General features: G+C 48.4%; 1 protein-coding gene across 1 annotated transcript in view; it reads left to right on the forward strand.

Moving 5' to 3' along the window:
• Positions 1-17,034, forward strand: part of TMEM260 (transmembrane protein 260) — an 88,864-nt gene extending 71,830 nt beyond the window's left edge. Inside the window, exons 16-17 of the transcript XR_006705028.1 lie at positions 15,057-15,165; positions 16,906-17,034. The gene's annotated coding sequence lies outside the window, so the exon portion shown is untranslated. The remainder of the gene's footprint in view (positions 1-15,056; positions 15,166-16,905) is intronic.
• The last annotated feature ends 429 nt before the right edge of the window (positions 17,035-17,463 follow it).

Genomic DNA, 17,463 nt, shown 5'->3' on the forward strand with positions numbered 1-17,463 from the left:
ATAGTAATAGTCATATCAATAACTATGACTGTTGTTGACAAAACAACTAATTCCAATTAGTATCCACTGAATGGCTTCAGTGATCTGAAATCACCTAAATTTCCTGCACTGAGTTGTGAGAGTTGAAAGTAGTTTGGCCCTTCCTCTTTGGGAGGCGAGGAAGTTTGGTGTAACCCATGAGACAAGAGACCACACGAACCATGCATGCTGCGTGCCCCCTGGGCGTTTGACAAAGGCGACCTATTTCACAGGGTTAGCATTTATGTGACCTTACTTTTCTCCTTTTGCGCGTGCGTTCTGAACAGTGAGTTGATCCACAGAACCTAAATCTGTTGAATACTATGAGCTAATACAAGGTAACTTGTGAAAAAAGCAAAATGTGTGACCTATACAAGAATCAAACAAAACCAGAACTTTGCTTTAAAGCAATTTCATGAAATTTTGGTAAGGATGGAGATTCTATCTTCCTGTTTTATTAGAGTGCAGGATTGTCACAGGATTAGATAAATACCTTCACAAAAACCCTCGTCTCATCCCTGAAGGTCCCCGTAACCGCACTTAGTCTCCTGCAGGAACGCCCCACGGCCTCCCAGTGAGGGAAGGGCGGCTCGGGTCCTGACTGCCCGCACGAAGAAGCACACGTAAGGATGTGTGCCTGCTGGGCTCATTTTGTCCCTGAAAGAGCAGAGAGTAGAAACGGAGTCCTTCCCAAGTCTTCCATTCACTTTCCCAGGTTACAGGCTGTTCCAGAAAGCACAGGCCTTTTCTGGGTTGCGCTAGAAGCACTGGACAGTACCATGTTCAGAGCTGGACTCCCAGCTCTGCCATTCATTAGCTGGATGGCTTGGAGCAAGTGTCTCCGTGCCTTAATTTCCTTTCCCGTACAGTGGGGATATAACCTGGGTATATACAGTGGGTATATACACCCTGTCCAGTGGGTGATATAACAGATTCACCTGATGATATGCCTGCAAGGATGAAGTGGGTTGATATGTATAAAGTGCTTTGAAGAGTACCCGGCACATAGCAACTATTCACAATGCCAGTTGCTTTCATTAACATGCCGGTAACACCAGCTCTCATCCATGTTATACACCTGAGTAAAATGATTAACGAGCCTCCTTCTGCTTTGCTTCTCTCTTGTATGTTTGAAAAAGTCCTCGCTAGGGGCACTGGGCGCCTCAGTCGGTTAAGCATCCAACTTCAGCTCAGGTCATGATCTTGCAGTTCGTGAGTTCGAGCCCCCGTCAGGCTCTGTGCTGACAGCTCAGAGCCTGGAGCCTGCTTCGGATTCTGTATCTCTCTCTCTCTCTCTCTCTCTCTCTCTCTCTGTCTGCCCCTCCCCCGCTCATGCTCTGCCTCTCTCTCAAGAATAAATAAACATTAAAAAGAAATTTTTAAAAAAGTCCTCCCTAAATATGCATCTGGAAAGCATGAAATTGACAATTCAATTTAAATTGCAATGATAATTATAAACAATGTGCTATTTAACTTATATGGAAGACTGGAAATTAAAAGAAAGTAACCAAGAAACGCTGAGCAGATGAAGAAATGAAATCAGTCTCATCGGTAAGGGAAACGTCTCAATGTGAACGTGTGTGTGCACACACACAAGTGTGATCCATCCCGTGTGAGCCCAGTGCCACAATGGTCCTTCCCTCTTCCTACTGGCTTCCCCAGAGCATGGTCCGCCAGGAAGGAAGCTTCAACTACTACCATTTGCCTTCTGTCTCCAAACTTAGATGTTGCCATCTATACATTTGATCTGTTTCTACCTTCCCCCAAACAGCGTGGAGTCTGTCGGTCCCAGAGACCTCTCAAAGAGTATTCTCCTCCCGACACAGCTTCTCACAGCACTTAGAGGACTGACATGGGGCAGAAAGCTTGGAGTCCTCATCTCAGGACCTGTGCTAGGCTTTCAAAAGCATGCTTGGGACAAAGTCATAGATTTCCCAGTGGGGATGACCGGAGTGCCTGAATACTACATTCACTCGCTTATTTTTTTTTTTAATTCATTTGGGTCGCCTGGCTGACACAGTGAGTTAGGCATCCAACTCTTGATTTTGCCTCAGGTCATGATCCCAGGGTCATGGGATTGAGCCCCAAGTTGGGCTCCTGGCCGAGTGTGGAGCCTGCTTAAGATTCACTCTCTCTGCCCCTCTCCCTGGCTCACACTGCTCTCTCTCCTTCGAATGAATGAATGAATGAATGAATGAATGAATTCATTTAATAAAAAAAACATTTTGGGGGGTGCCTGGGTGGCTCAGTCGGTGAAACATTCAACTCTTGATCTCAGCTGAGGTCACGACCTTGCAGTCCATAAGTTCAAGCCCCACGTCAGGCTCTGTGCTATCAGCTCAGAGCCTGTTTGGAATTCTTTCTCCCTCTCTTTCTGCCCCTACCCCATTCATGCGTCCTCTCTCAAAGTAAATAAACAAATAAATACTTAACAAAAAGGAAAAACATTTTTTGAGTTCCTACAAGGTGCCAGGCCCTTGTACTGGGTTTTCAGAGGGAGAGGGGGACCAGACAGACAAGGGCCTGTCCCCTGTGGAGCCTCCATTTCCAGAGGGGGAGAAAGCCAAAGTGCGAGTCTTAAAAATCTGCCCAAAGGTCCTTTTTTGCCACCACTACTACTCTTTAACCCCCTGAGGATATCAAACCTGTTTTTTCACTGTTACAAATGCTGATTGGAAACTTTACCACCACTCCCTCCATACAAATGAACAAGTTCCCACCCACGGAGATGTCTGCATCTCATTCTCAGGTTATCTAGAGCCCTGCTGAGTCCACAAAAGGGGGCACTGGACCCACCGCCATGTGGTCCTCTTCCCACACCACCTCTTCCCGCCACCACCCACCATACTCTGCCTTCCCTGGCTGCCCCTTGTCCTTCTGCAGATCTCATCGGCACCGGATTAAATGAACACTAGTGCTGGGGTGTCTGGCTGGCTCACAGTCAGTAGAGCATCCGACTCTTGATCTCAGGGTTGTGAGTTCAAGGCCCACACTGGGCGTAGAGATTACTTAGAAACACTGGTGCTGCCTTCCTATAGCAAGGAAATGTTCTATAGCAAGGAAATGTTCTCACGTCTCCCATCACCATTTATAGTAACAGAGAAAGGAAGAGGTGGGTAAGAGAAGCCTGTCAGGTGCTCTTGGGCTCGGTGCCTAACTCTCCTGAGACCCACCACTCAGGTTCTAGAGGCGCACCGACTCCTTGAGGCCCTCCACACACTGCCTCCTTGAATTTGCCTGCAGGAAGGGAGTAGGTCCCACTTCTACAGAGCAGTGAGAAGGAATCAGCACTTCTGTCATACTCTCGCCCAGGATGTGTGACCACAGTTTCAACGTTTATTTATTTTTGGGACAGAGAGAGACAGAGCATGAACGGGGGAGGGGCAGAGAGAGAGGGAGACACAGAATCGGAAACAGGCTCCAGGCTCTGAGCCATCAGCCCAGAGCCCGACGCGGGGCTCGAACTCACGGACCGTGAGATCGTGACCTGGCTGAAGTCGGACGCTTAACCAACTGCGCCACCCAGGCGCCCCACACAGTTTCACTGTGAGAAAACATCACACAAACCCAGACTGAGGGACACTCCACCAATACTCTTTAAAAGTATCAAAGTCATGAAAGGCAAGGAAGGACAGAGTGTCTCAGATTAAAGGAGACTGAGGAGATATGACAACTAAAGGCAATGTGGGATCCTGGCTCGGGTCCTAGAACCGAAGAAAGATATTAGTGGAAACATTGGTGAAATTCACATTGAAGTCTGTAGTGTAGTTAACAGCATTGTACTAATAGTTTCTAGGTCTTGATCTTACTGTGGTCAGTAAGATCTTCTATTAGGTGAAGCTGGGTGAAGGGTATTCAAGAGCTTCCTGCACTATTTTTTTTTTTTTTTTTAAGTTTATTTGTTTTGAGAGACAGAGAGCGCGCGCACCAGCAGGGGAGGGACAGAGAGAGGAGAGACAGAGAATCCCGACTTGGGGCTCAAACTCACGAACTGTGAGATCATGACCTGAACCGAAGTCAAGAGTCAGCTGCCTAACCGACTGAGCCACCCAGGCGCCCCAAGCTCCCTGAACTAGTTTTGCAACTTTTCTGTAATCCTAAAATTATTGCAAAATAAAAAGGTTGTTTGTTTTTCTTTTTTTAACTTCTTTAAAGGCAAAGTACTCCTATTTCCACTTGCTCCTTGTCGTTCTTCGTTGACCGCTTTCAGCCTCAAGATGAGCAGTAGTTAGAACAGTGGTCTACACTTCTTGGGCACACCAATGATCAAGAGACAAGTTCCTTAAGGCCAAAGGCCACAGGCCTGCCCCCAGCCCTGCCATCAGGGCAGGTGGTCCTTGTTGGCGCTGGGCCTCAGCTACCTGCTGGTGCCTATCCAGTGGGACCTGGGTGAGGACTGGGTATCTCCAGGGAGCCTTTGGCTCTGTTTCCAGCATCTTAGGGAGGCTCAGCAGAGGTCTGTGGGATTAAATTCCCCGCAAGCCACTGGACTCACACCCAGTTTAAAGACAGCAGGATCTAGTCTCGGATTATTCCTGTGGTCCCGGTTTCTCTCTTCAGGCAGTCACTACAGGAGAAGAGGGAGTGAAGGAGAAGCCCCCTTAATACCCTAATTCTTTCCGAAGATGATTCAGGTTTTTGTAGCTTCATTAGCATTTGCAGATAGAAATACATTTTAAGTGGCATTATGCTAAGTAATTATTCTTACAGGATGTGAAATTAAACACATTTTACTCAGCATGAAATTATTCCTGCCACGTACTGAGTTTGGTGACAGCTTGAGAGTTTGGACAGTGGGTTGCAAGAAGGGGAGAAGCAATCTATGTATTTAAAAAAAAAAAAAATCCAACCCCAAATATTCCACCAAAGGTAAGTCCTTGTAGCGAAATAATTTTGGCTGGTTGGAATATTAAACCTGCTACTATAAATTTCACGCCTTGCATTCCTAAAGCAGATGCAGTGTGATCATGCCAAAAATTAATTGGAAATAATGCGACTTGTCTTGTGTACTCTATCCAGTAGAGGGCATAGCAGATAAGCGTTGTGTGCATTGGTGACTTAGTGACTGATAAGGCTTGTTTGTAATTGCTTCTGTAAAGATATGTAGCAACATGCTTGGATGCTTATTTACATTTAGGAATGTGGTTCGGAATAGGAGGTTTAGATTTATAACTTTGTTTTTGTCTGTCAATACATGGGAGACTTTTGGTTGTTACGAGCATTATATTTACCAATGAGCAATGTTAAATTGCGGGATTTAATTGTTACAGTACAGTGAATTATTCTATTATTTCTTACTTTTTTATCCTAAGGAAAATTCAAACTTTCCAGGCTTGAGGGCAGGATAAAATGGCTCTGAGCATGTCAACGTCTCAAGAGCACATTATTTTCTTATTGGATTGTGTTAACTTTACAGATGGAAATTTGAAGGAGAATTAGAAGGCTTAGGGATGGGAAATTTGGAGAAGAAAAGAATAATGTCTTAAGATTTCTGGAGGGGTTAACCGGTAAGTCATTCTGAAAGCTGCTGATGCTAATTCTCATAGCAAGAGACAGAGCAGACCCCAAAATTATCAGGAACGAGGCACAGAATGGCTAAGAAGGAACAGAATCTTGTGTCACACTCAGACTTGCCAAAGGATTACTCAGGTTCCCTGTCTCTTCTTCTCTCCCGTTCTCAATACCTGCGATAACTGGCACAAATTTGTCGTGTGTAAATGCCGAATAGGGCGACTTGCCACGATCGAGGCAGAGGGTTGTTTGGCAGGCCCACTTAGGTTACAAAGCAAACAGTCTTCGGCCTCAGATGCACGTATTTGGACCCCAAAGAACAACAACATGACATACATAAACAGACACCTGCCACAAGCCCTGTCACCTGAAGGGAAAGCTGGGGGGAGGGGGCGGAGCACAGCGTAATGAAACTAACAGGCAATGGCGTTCCCTGTTTGGATAAGGTAAAGGAAAGGAAAGGCGTGCGCCCACCTGACCGGGACTGGGCAGCCACTGGTGTCCTGCCCACGTGCATGATCTGACCCGTGGCCAGGGACTGCCCCGGGGGCGGGGGGGGGGGGGCGTCTGGAATCCTGGTTGTCGGGACCCCCACCCCCCACCGCAGACACCTCGTCCCCCTCTGGAGCGCTTCCCCACCAGTTTGGAGGCTTCCACGCAACCCCCAGAGCAGAGGCACCCCACGGGGAAAATGCGCTGGGGAAGGCACTCGCCAGAGAGGTAGCCTCTGGGTGGGGAGCCAGGAGCTCGGGCTCAAGGGTGTCAGGAGACACGCTGTGTCGTTTTGAGCTGTAAGTTGTGCACCTTGAGCAAGTATTGCCTGATACGAAACTTGTAGTGAAATGGAACCCACACTTACAGAAGAGAAGAGACTTGCCCTTTCCTAGACCGTTCTTGTGGACAGCCTCTCCCCCTGCCATGTGAACCACTTTCCCCTTCTTGTGCTTTTGTTTTTAATGTTTAATGTCTTTAGTGTTAGAGAGGGGCGGGGGGTGGGGGTGGGGTGGGGGTGGGGGGTTGCGGACAGAGAATCCCAAGCAGGCTCCGTGCTACTAGCGCAGAGCCCCGAAGCAGGGCTCGAACTCAGGAGCGGAGAGATCACGACCTGAGCCAAAATCAAGAGTTGGACGCCCAACCGACTGAGCCACCCAGACGCCCCCTTTTTGTGCTTTTCACATAGGGGTAATAGCGCTTTCTCCCAGGCATGTGCTCGACGGCAGATCTTGTTCTCATGTCTCCCTTGAAACTTCTGTGTGTTGTTTGTATCACAAGGTTTCTTTACAAATGGACTCCTCCCCCTGGTGTCTGGGTGTCTCGCACGCATGTATGTTGTGGGAATAGATGGTGGTGAAGGACTCCTGCAGGAGGGGAGGCAAGGAAAGAGAGACAACAGGGAGAGAATGGGGAGGGGACATTCGTCATTGAAAAGGCTGTGGCAGAAGAATCTGACCTGCAGGCTTATGGATTTAGGGCTGAGTTTTAGGATAGGTTCAAGCTAATGTGAGACTTATGGTCTCCAGGGCTCCGCCTCACACCCACGCCCCCAGATCCTATAGGTGTTGCTGTGGCAGAAAGTCGTATGTGTACCCAAAATGGCAAGTGCCCTGATTTGGCTCCTATATAGTTGCAGCTGTTAATAAATGCCTAAATCTTCCCTCTCAGCTGCTTCTCTTGCCGTCAGATCTTTCTAATCAGAAACTATATTTAATATTGCAAAAAGTACTCCTGTGGTATATCAGTCAGGCTCCTGTTACAAAGGACAGAACCTGTGCCAGCTAGGGAAACTAGAAAGGGACTGTTACAAGGCACTAAATGGCTCTCAGGATCGCAGGAAGGACTGAGGAGACAGGTTCCAAGTTTAACCTTCCAGAATGACCTCAGCACTGCTCTGCAGAACCTGACCACCATCAGAGCTATACCCTTCTATACCAAGGAAGCTCTCTGTTAAAATTCGAAGCTACGGCTCTTGCCTTCCACTCCAGAACCTCAACATCACTGTCATCTTCAGGAAGCCACCGTGGTCAGGAGGTCCTTGCCCCTGCTACAGCCAGAACCACCCAAGTGCCCCCTGGAAATCATGCCAGCAAGTGGCCATCCCACCACTGCTTTCGACACTTGCAAAGCTAGTGATCAGACACAGGGGAGCTAAATGTGCCTGACTGTGCTTGCCAGCGAAGTGCAGAAACGAGGGCTATCTCTTCCTCCTGCCTTCCAAATCCCATGGAGTGCATCTGAATGGCTGAGCCGTGCTCACATCTGGAACTCCAGCTGCAAGGGCCTCTGGGAAATGACAACTGCATTCTCACTGCATTTCTACAGTACAGAAGGCATTCTAGAAGGTAGTTGGAGTAAGTGTTGAACATTAATACATTGTATTTGCTACAGTCCTGACAATTACAGAGGTGAAAGCGTACTTTTATTTGAAGAAGCTTATTTACAAACTACACACAAGAACAAATAGCTTCTTTTCTTCAATAAAAATAATGTGCATTCAGAAATGGACAAATCAGTAATGCAGGATTTTTCCAGTAAGAATTTATAGGTACTGAGGTCAACACAAAAAGGGCAGGGGAGGGTGGGAATTATTTTATTTCCTCTGTCCTAGCAATAGAGGAATCAGCAAAGATCAATGTGTTGTGTCTGCTTTCTGCGATGGTAATCAGTACATAACTAGAACACGGAGCGGAAGGGCAAGAGGCAGCTGATTTTACCCACTAATGACATGGAAGCTGGTGGGAAGTTTCCTGCTGTGAAGACTAGAAGTAAGAGAAGGAACAGCTACATCATTAATGGAATGGGTTAAAGCTGTAAAGTCACGGCCACCTGCAGGAATTGGGTCTGCGCACAGGAGCAATAGAATCAACACACTTCGAGAAAGATCAGAGGGCCTGCCCATGGGAAAGAAGCACAAAACAGACCCCAGAGCATCGTCCACTCGGCATTGTCACTTGAGAAGCCATGTTAGGACAACATGGGTGTGAGTGGAAGTCCATCCTTGGGACGCTGCTGGAAAGCAGAGTAGGAAACGCCCCTCGAGTGTCAGAACTGGGACAATGTACAGGAAAGGAACAGCTTAAAAAAAAGAATTTCTGGGAACTCAAAATCAAGTGACCAAGAGACTACAATAGATACACAATCCCAAGGCTTTCAGAAGCTGGAAGGCCACTTATAAAGAAAAGCATAACCTGCAATGGAATGAAAGAGACCAAGGGTTTCAGGAGAGACAGGAAGTAGATAGGACCAGAAAGACCCGGGAGAACCTCACAAAGCTTCATGCAATTTGAGATGGACGGTCACAAGTCCACCTGAGAATCAGAGCCTGAACAGTCAGCCGAGTCTGAATGGCCACACAGAGTGTGGTTCCCTGATGTCACCAATATAAAGTACAGGGGCGCCTGGGTGACCCAGTCTGTTGAGTATCAAACTCTGGATTTTGCCTCAGGTCATGATCCCAGGGTCAGAGGATTGAGCCCTGCATTAGGCTCCACGCTGAAGTATGGAGCCTGCTTGAGATTCTTTCCCTCTCTCTCTCTCTCTCTCTTTCCCTCTTTCTCTCCCTACCCCTGCTCATGCACACACTCTCTTTCTCTCCCTACCCCTGCTCATGCACACACTCTCTCTCTAAAATCAAAAAAGGGGTGCCTGGGTGGCTCAGTCAGTTAAGTGACTGATTCTTTTTTTTAATATGAAATTTATTGTCAAATTGGTTTCCATACAACACCCAGTGCTCATCCCAACAGGTGCCCTCCTCCATGCCCATCACCCACTTTCCCTTCCCTCCCACCCCCTCATCAACCTTCAGTTTATTCTCAGTTTTTAAGAGTCTCTTATGGTTTGCTTCCTTCCCTCTCTCATGCCAGTCAGAGTGGCTAAAATGAACAAATCAGGAGACTATAGATGCTGGAGAGGATGTGGAGAAACGGGAACCCTCTTGCACTGTTGGTGGGAATGCAAACTGGTGCAGCCACTCTGGAAAACAGTGTGGAGGTTCCTCAAAGAATTAAAAATAGACCTACCCTATGACCCAGCAATAGCACTGCTAGGAATTTACCCGAAGGATACAGGAGTGCTGATGCATAGGGGCACTTGTACCCCAATGTTTATAGCAGCACTCTCAACAATAGCCAAATTATGGAAAGAGCCTAAATGTCCATCAACTGATGAATGGATAAAGAAATTGTGGTTTATATACACAATGGAATACTATGTGGCAATGAGAAAGAATGAAATATGGCCCTTTGTAGCAACGTGGATGGAACTGGAGAGTGTGATGCTAAGTGAAATAAGCCATACAGAGAAAGACAGATACCATATGTTTTCACTCCTATGTGGATCCTGAGAAACTTAACAGAAGACCATGGAGGAGGAGAAGGGGGAAAAAAAAGAAAAGTGACTGATTCTTGATTTCAGCTCAGGTCATGATCCCAGGGTCGTAGGATCGAGCCAAGCCCCATGCCAAGCTCCACGCTGGGTGTGGTGCCTGCGTAAGATTCTCTATCTCTCCCTGTCTCTGCCCCTTCCCTGCTTGTGCTTTCTCTCTCGAAATAAATAAAGAAGCACTAAAAAAATTAAAACAAATAAAAAATAAGTAAATAAAGTGCAATTGCGTTGTGCCTGGAGGGGAAGCAAGATCAACTGCTCTGAAGCTTTGAGTTACTTGTGACCTTCAGCGTAGACATGAACTGTTTTGTTTTTTTTTTTGTTTTTTTTTTGTTTTTTTTTAAATTTTTTTTTTTTCAACGTTTATTTATTTTGGGGACAGAGAGAGACAGAGCATGAACGGGGGAGGGTCAGAGAGAGAGGGAGACACAGAATCGGAAACAGGCTCCAGGCTCTGAGCCATCAGCCCAGAGCCCGACGCGGGGCTCGAACTCACGGACCGCGAGATCGTGACCTGGCTGAAGTCGGACGCTTAACCGACTGCGCCACCCAGGCGCCCCATACACATGAACTGTTTTAATGATTCCATTAATTTACTTATTTAACCAGGTTTTTAAAATGTTTATTTATTTCTGAGAGACTGCACGCTGGCGAGGGGCCAAGAGAGGGAGACAGAGGATCTGAGGCAGGCTCTGCGCTGACAGCAGCCAGCCGGCTGTGGGGCTCGAACTCACCAACCACGAGATCATGACCTGAGCCGAAGTTGGACCCTCAACCGACTGAGCCACCCAGGTGTTTCTAACAGGTTTTTCTGAAGTATCTACTATATGTCAGGTAATACGAAAAACATAGGTATGGTACGTTAGGGGGTTTATAACTTCACGAGGGCCAAAGATAAGTAAAGAAGCAATTGCATTATAATGTGGTAACGGCCATAGTAAGGGTGGCATAGAGGATTATGCAGAACACTTACCCGCCTCACCTGTATGTGAGAGGATGTCAGGGAGGGTTCCCTGGGGAGGAGGCCAGGCTTCGGGGATGGGAGGAGAATTAGCCGGACAGATGAGGGGAGGGGGCCAGCACGTCAGGAGGGAGAGTACCGCAGGAAGCAGGAAATGGCGAGTACAAAGCCTTGGAGGGGAGAGAGGGAATGGCATATTTAAGGGACGCAGACGGTGGAGGTGCAGAATTGGAGGCAGAGGTGGCAAGAAATGAAGCTGTGGGCCAAAATGGACCAGCTCGTAAGGGGTCTTAAGAGCCACATTAAAGAGTTTGGATTGTATCTTGAAGGCAAGGGGACACTGTGGGAAGTGTTTCCAACTGGGGCGTGATGCCCTGTGAATTTAGAGTGATGAGGGCGGTAGCCCTGGAGGGAATCGCCTGGGAGCAGAGGCAGGACCGGAGGAAGAGGACTGCAGGTGACTGCGGTCACAGCGAGGTGCTGGTGTGGCCTGAGCTGGGTAGCGGTGGGCATGAAGGAAACGGGCATACCCTGGAGAACCGCAAGCCTGCCAACAATCCTCGGAAGCTTGGTCTCTAACAGTCAACACAACCAGCTGCTTTCTCTCCTCTCACCTCCGGCCCCCTTCCCTCACCTCTTAGGTGTCTTCTGTCGCTGAGAAAATAGAAGCCATTAGAAAGGATTTCTCTGCCCCTCACCATCACACCCACCTGCGTCTGTGCCCATCTTCCCCTTCTCCACTCCCGAGGCCTCCTCCCATCACAAGCCAACACCCATGACAGCCTGAAATTCTGGGCTGGCCACCTTCTCAAGAACTCTGCTCCTTTGAGCGTCTTCTCTTCTGCATCACTGGTGTCTCATTCTCCCTCTGTCTCTGTCTCTCTCTCTTTCTCATCCTTCCCTGATCCGGCTCTGTCTCTCTCTCCAAGCTCCCTCCTCTGAGTCCTTTCACATTTCAGCCTCCCTGGTCCCAAATGGTCCAAACCCTTTCCTACCTGAGGGCCTGTGTGAAAACTGCTCCGTCTGCCTGAAAAAGATCTTGCCATTTGGACCGGGTGGAAGAGTGGCTCCCAAATGATCATGTCCACCCAGAACCTCAGAATGTGACCTTCTTTGGAAATAGCGTCTCTGTAAATGTGACTAAGATGAGGTCATACTGGATTAAGGCGTCCAATGACTGAATCCAATGACTGGTATCCTTATAAGAAGAGGAGAGGTCACACAAAGATAGACACAGAGGAAAGAAGGCGATGAGAAGATGGGAGGCAGAAATTGTGCCAACAACCACAGCAGCTAGGAGGAGATGAGGGAAAATTCTTCCCTAGAGACTTCAGAGGGAGCATGGCCCAGCTGATATCTTGATTTCTGACTTCTGGCCTCCAGAACTGAAAGAATACTGTTCTCTTGTTTTCAGCCACCCAGTTTGTGGTCATTTGCTATGGCAGCACTAGGCACAGGGCTGACTTTTTTCTTTATTGAAACTAGTTCTCTCAATTTTTTTCTTTGTTGAAACTAACTCATTTTCTCTATAGCCCTTGTCATGAGAGGCAGTCATATATTTATTGGCTCATTTTTGTTTTTATCGTCTCTTTCCCACATTAAATTCTAAGGGGCAAGAGGGCAGGGATCATATCTGTTCGTTCACCTCTCTAATACTGGTCTGAAACCAGCTCTGTGTTCAGTAATATTCGGTGAATGAGTGAAACAGTGAATGAAAGAATGAATGAGGTATATTTAGACTGTAGAATGGACTGGATTGGTGACTGGCTGGATAAGAGGGGAAGGGCCAGGGATTCCAGGTTTTGGCTGGAGTCAGGGATTCGGGTACCCTTCACTGGTCTGCAGAACACAGGGAAAGAGCAAGTTTGGGGAAAATAATGAGTTCAGTTTTGGAGTTTTGAGTCTGAGGTGCCTCTAAGGGCACTCAAAAATAGAAACCAACTAGTATCCCCATTTCTGCCTGCCCAACCCCCACCTCACCCCTGTTTATTTGTAATACAGCAGCCAGGGTGAGCCTCTGTTTTTTAAAAAAAAATTTTTTTTAAAGTTTAGAGAGAGAGCATGTGAGTGGGGAAGAGAGGCAGAGGGAGCGAGAGAGAGAGGGAGAAGATCTTAAGCAGGCTCCACACTCAGTGCAGAGGCCGATGTGGGCTCGATCCCATGACCTGGGATCATGACCTGAGCTGAGATCATGAGTCAGACACTCAACCGACTGAGTCACCCAGGCGCCCCAAGGTGAGTCTTTAAAAACATGGGCAGATGACATACCTCCTCTGTTCATCGCCTTCCAGTGGCTCTAACATACTATCTATTTTGCTTCTTTGTTTATTGTCTGACTTCCCCTACTCTAGTGAAATAGATGCTCCATGAGGGCAGGGCTTTTTGTCGGGTTTTTTTTTTCACTACCGTGTATCCAGCACCTACAACAGTGTCGGGCAGATAGGAGTCTTCAGTCAGATGTTTGTTGAATAAAGGAATGAGATTCCATTAGGAATCTGGATTCATGAGTCTGGCACTCAGGAGTGAGTTCTGGGCTGAAGATGAGGATTGGAGGCCACGGACAGATAGAGGGCGCACGAAGCCGCCTCCGGAGTGCCTGTGATCTCCCACTTGCAGGGCGGAGAGTAGCAGAAGAGGAGCCCCAGGGAACATAAAAGAAAAGCAGAGAAAGTGGTGCCCTGGAAGGAGACTGGGAGGCAGCAGTCCGTGTGGCATCAGACGACCAAGGCGGGCGAGCCCGGCCGGGAGGAAGTGGTCCATGGTCAAGTACGACTGAGAGGAAGCAGTCCAAGGACAGCAGCTTCACGAGATGGTAGAGGCACCCACCCCGTTTCAGTGTGGAGGGGTGGGGCAGGGGGGTTGAGCAGCTGGTATGGACAGGTCTCCAGGAAATCAGGCTGAGAAGGAGAAACAGGCCGATTCCTGGAGGAGGGCCAGACGTCAATGTAATGATTGGACAGAACAGGGCCAGCTTCAGGGCTGAGGAGAAGGAGCTAGCAAAGAGAAATTTGTGGACACAGCTGAGAGACTGCGGTGCCTGAGGTGGTGGGGAGAACAGGTGAAGAAAGTGGAGGAGGGGTGGCCTGGAGATGAGCGGCAGCTCACAACAGCAAGGATGCGGTTCTTGCTTACACATCTGTAATTAGATGGGAGTTTGGCCAGTGTAGGTTGGGTACAGCTGGCCTCGGTTCCAGGCTCTTCAAAGTATCTCACTTCCCTGGGCCCAGCAGAATGTGTTCCTCTCGTGGCAATGGCAGAAGCCAACAGAGAAAGCCCAACCCACAAGCACATTTCTGGCCTTTGCTGACATCCCATATGCTAACATCCCACGGGTGAAAGCAAGTCACTTGGCCAAGCTCAAAGTCAAGAGGGGAGGCGGGGACGCTCTGCCCTCATGAGGCCACGGCAAGGCTGTGAATGGGTATTTCTGCTATGGGGGTGGGGAGCAGGTGAAGAATGGAGGCAATAATGCAGCCCTACCAGAGGACGCTAGCGTCACCATTTTTTTTTTTTTTATTTTTTTTTTTTCAACGTTTATTTATTTTTGGGACAGAGAGAGACAGAGCATGAACGGGGGAGGGGCAGAGAGAGAGGGAGACACAGAATCGGAAACAGGCTCCAGGCTCTGAGCCATCAGCCCAGAGCCCGACGTGGGGCTTGAACTCACGGACCGTGAGATCGTGACCTGGCTGAAGTCGGATGCTTAACCGACTGCGCCACCCAGGCGCCCCAGCGTCACCATTTTGATTGTATGTGGTACGATTTGCTGTAGCTCCCAACCAGCCTCCCCACCTCTGCGTGATCCTGCAAGACACCAGACTCAGCCTCCTCATGTGACATTGTCATGATGTCCCTCCTCTTTCCAAGCCCTGCCAGTAAGATGAAGCCCAAAGTCCTCAGCCAGGTATCCAGGGGCTCCAAACCCAACGTGTGCAGGGTGTTCCCATCTCTCTCCAGGATGGACTCTCCACTCTGGAGTCTAATTCTACTCCTTCTCCTCAACCCTCCCTTTCTCAACTGCTTCATCACTTACCTAATGTACCCCCGCCACCCCCCGCCCCGGTGAAGCTTCCATGTCTTCTTCCCAAACCCGTTTCTGAACTCCTACAATTAAACTTAAATACACCGACTTGAATTATGAATAGTTTGTTTACGTATTTACTGAACAAACGGTGTTTTCTTTCAGCACCCACTTGTCACACAACTAACGTGGGGTTGACCCAATATGGCTGGGCGCTTAGTGGAAACCTGGCAGTCTTGCCCCCGAGGAGTTTCCAGCTGAGGACTAGAAACAGGTGGGTCGACGGGTCAATTGCGATGCGAGAAATGCTACCCTTGGGGCGAGTGTGGGCTGCCATGGAGTCTGTGTGAGAGCACCAGCACAGATTTAAAGGAAATGGAAGGCTTTCCAGAGGAGGGCAAGATCCGGATGATAAGGGGCTCACCAAGCCTGAGAAAGGTTACGGTGTCTCAAGCAGGGAGAACAGCATGGGCAAAGGCATGGAGACTTGAAGGAATGTGGTGTGTTTGGGGAATAAGTAGGTCTGTGTACCTCACAAATAGGAGTGAGGGCTGAGTAACGGGGAGAAAACGTGGAATGGTAGGTTGAGGCCATCTACTGAAGGCTCTTCTGTTCCACCCTCGGGAATCTGAACTTTAATAGGGGAGGTTAGGGGCTGCATGAGGTCAGAGAAACATATGGGGAGTGGAAGGGCCTCCCCTTTACGTCTGTCCTCGGGGCCACCCAATAGTATCTGGCCCCCTTGATGACAACCAGATGCTAAATGTATAGTGAGGGCCCTGTGCCCTCCTACAGCCCGCTTCCCCCTTTAGGATGTCTCAGCCCAGACCTGAAGGGGGGTCTTGGGGATGGCGTAGCACTTCCCCATTCGCAGACAGCCCCTGGATTCTCTGTCCTAACCACCTCCCAGGGTACTGAACAAAGACTCCCCAGCTGCTGTAGGGCTGCAAGGCCCTCTTTACCCCTCCCCTGCCAGCCGTGGCGTGCAGTAGCCTCTGAGGCGCTGTTAACTTAGAACTGATGACGGTTTGTGAGTTCTAGCCCCACATTGGGCTTTCTGCTGTCAGCGCAGAGCCCGCTCTGGATCCCCTGTCTCCCTCTTTCTCTGCCCCTCCCCCACATGTGCTCGCTCTCTCTCTCTTAAAAATAGATAATAAACATTTAAAAAATACATCAAGCTCTTTCCTTCCTAAAAAAAAAAAAAAAAATTGATTTTCACTTTCTCCCTAATTCGGAAGCACTCTTTTCTCTCTAAACTGAAGTTTGCTTCCTTATATGTCGGTCATGAGCACATTGGGTGAATCCATTACTCGTCTTCTGATAGTACTTTCCATGTTTTACCAAACTCATGGCCTCCCCCAGTCTTGTCCGGGTTAGACACAACTAATCTCTTCACACCCCCCGCCCAAAAAAAGGTAGTCTCTGCAGGTTCATACCACCCATCATCGTGGTGACCTCTGGGGCCATGGGGTTAAAAGGCAGTGTTCCTCTTGAAAGGCCGGCTTCCAGAAGTGGGTTCAAAGCCACAGGTGTAAGCTGAGCAGCACAAAGCCTGAGCGGGCAGTGAATTGGCCCCTCCCTTTGCCGGCCGCTGCATCAGATCAGCAACCCTCAACTGAACCCACTGAGCCACAGGCATTACCACTACCTCATTCTTATTTAAATAGCAGAGAGCCAGTTTCCGGTCCAAAATAATGCGCTTATTTTATGCAACTCTTTCAAAGTTTCCTAATTTAGAAAACTGGGAGGTTTCTTGGCACCATAACGAAAATGCATGAGGTTTGGAGCCCAGTAGAATTTGAATCCAGACTTTGGCACCTATTAATTTTGTGACCTTAGGCAAGTGATGACTTCCAATGAGCCTCAGTTTTCTCATCTCTAAAGTGGAAATATTGATAACTACCTCTACAGGATTGTGTGAATGTTAAATTACATAATACAATAACAAGTGCTTAGTAAATGTCAGCCTCCGTCGTTTGGCCTTTTCTACTCACTGAGCCTTTGCTTCTTCAAGGGTGGCTCTGAGACACAGGGAATGTGCCCCGTCATGGGCATGAGGAGACTGGGATTCTGGTCCCGACTCCTTCATCATAGCATGAGAGCTGTGAATTCTGTTCAACACTATCCTTGGGGCTAATGCACACATCAGATACAGTGCAGGTAAAAACGTCTTTAAAAAGTTAAGTACTTGGGGCGCCTGGGTGGTGCAGTCGGTTAAGCGTCCGACTTCAGCCAGGTCACGATCTTGCGGTCCGTGAGTTCGAGCCCCGCGTCGGGCTCTGGGCTGATGGCTCAGAGCCTGGAGCCTGTTTCCGATTCTGTGTCTCCCTCTCTCTCTGCCCCTCCCCCGTTCATGCTCTGTCTCTCTCTGTCCCAAAAATAAATAAACGTTGAAAAAAAATTTTTTTTAATAAAAATAAAAAGGTAAGTACTTAATAAATATTAGAAAATAAAATATTATCGGGGCCCCTGGGTGGCTCAGTTGGTTGAGTGTCCAAATTCGGCTCAGGTCATAATCTCACTGTTTGGGAGTTCAAGTCCCACAGCGGGCTCAGCACAGAGACTGTTTCAG

The sequence above is a fragment of the Leopardus geoffroyi genome, chromosome B3 (genome assembly GCF_018350155.1).
Source record: "Leopardus geoffroyi isolate Oge1 chromosome B3, O.geoffroyi_Oge1_pat1.0, whole genome shotgun sequence".
NCBI lineage: Eukaryota > Metazoa > Chordata > Mammalia > Carnivora > Felidae > Leopardus > Leopardus geoffroyi.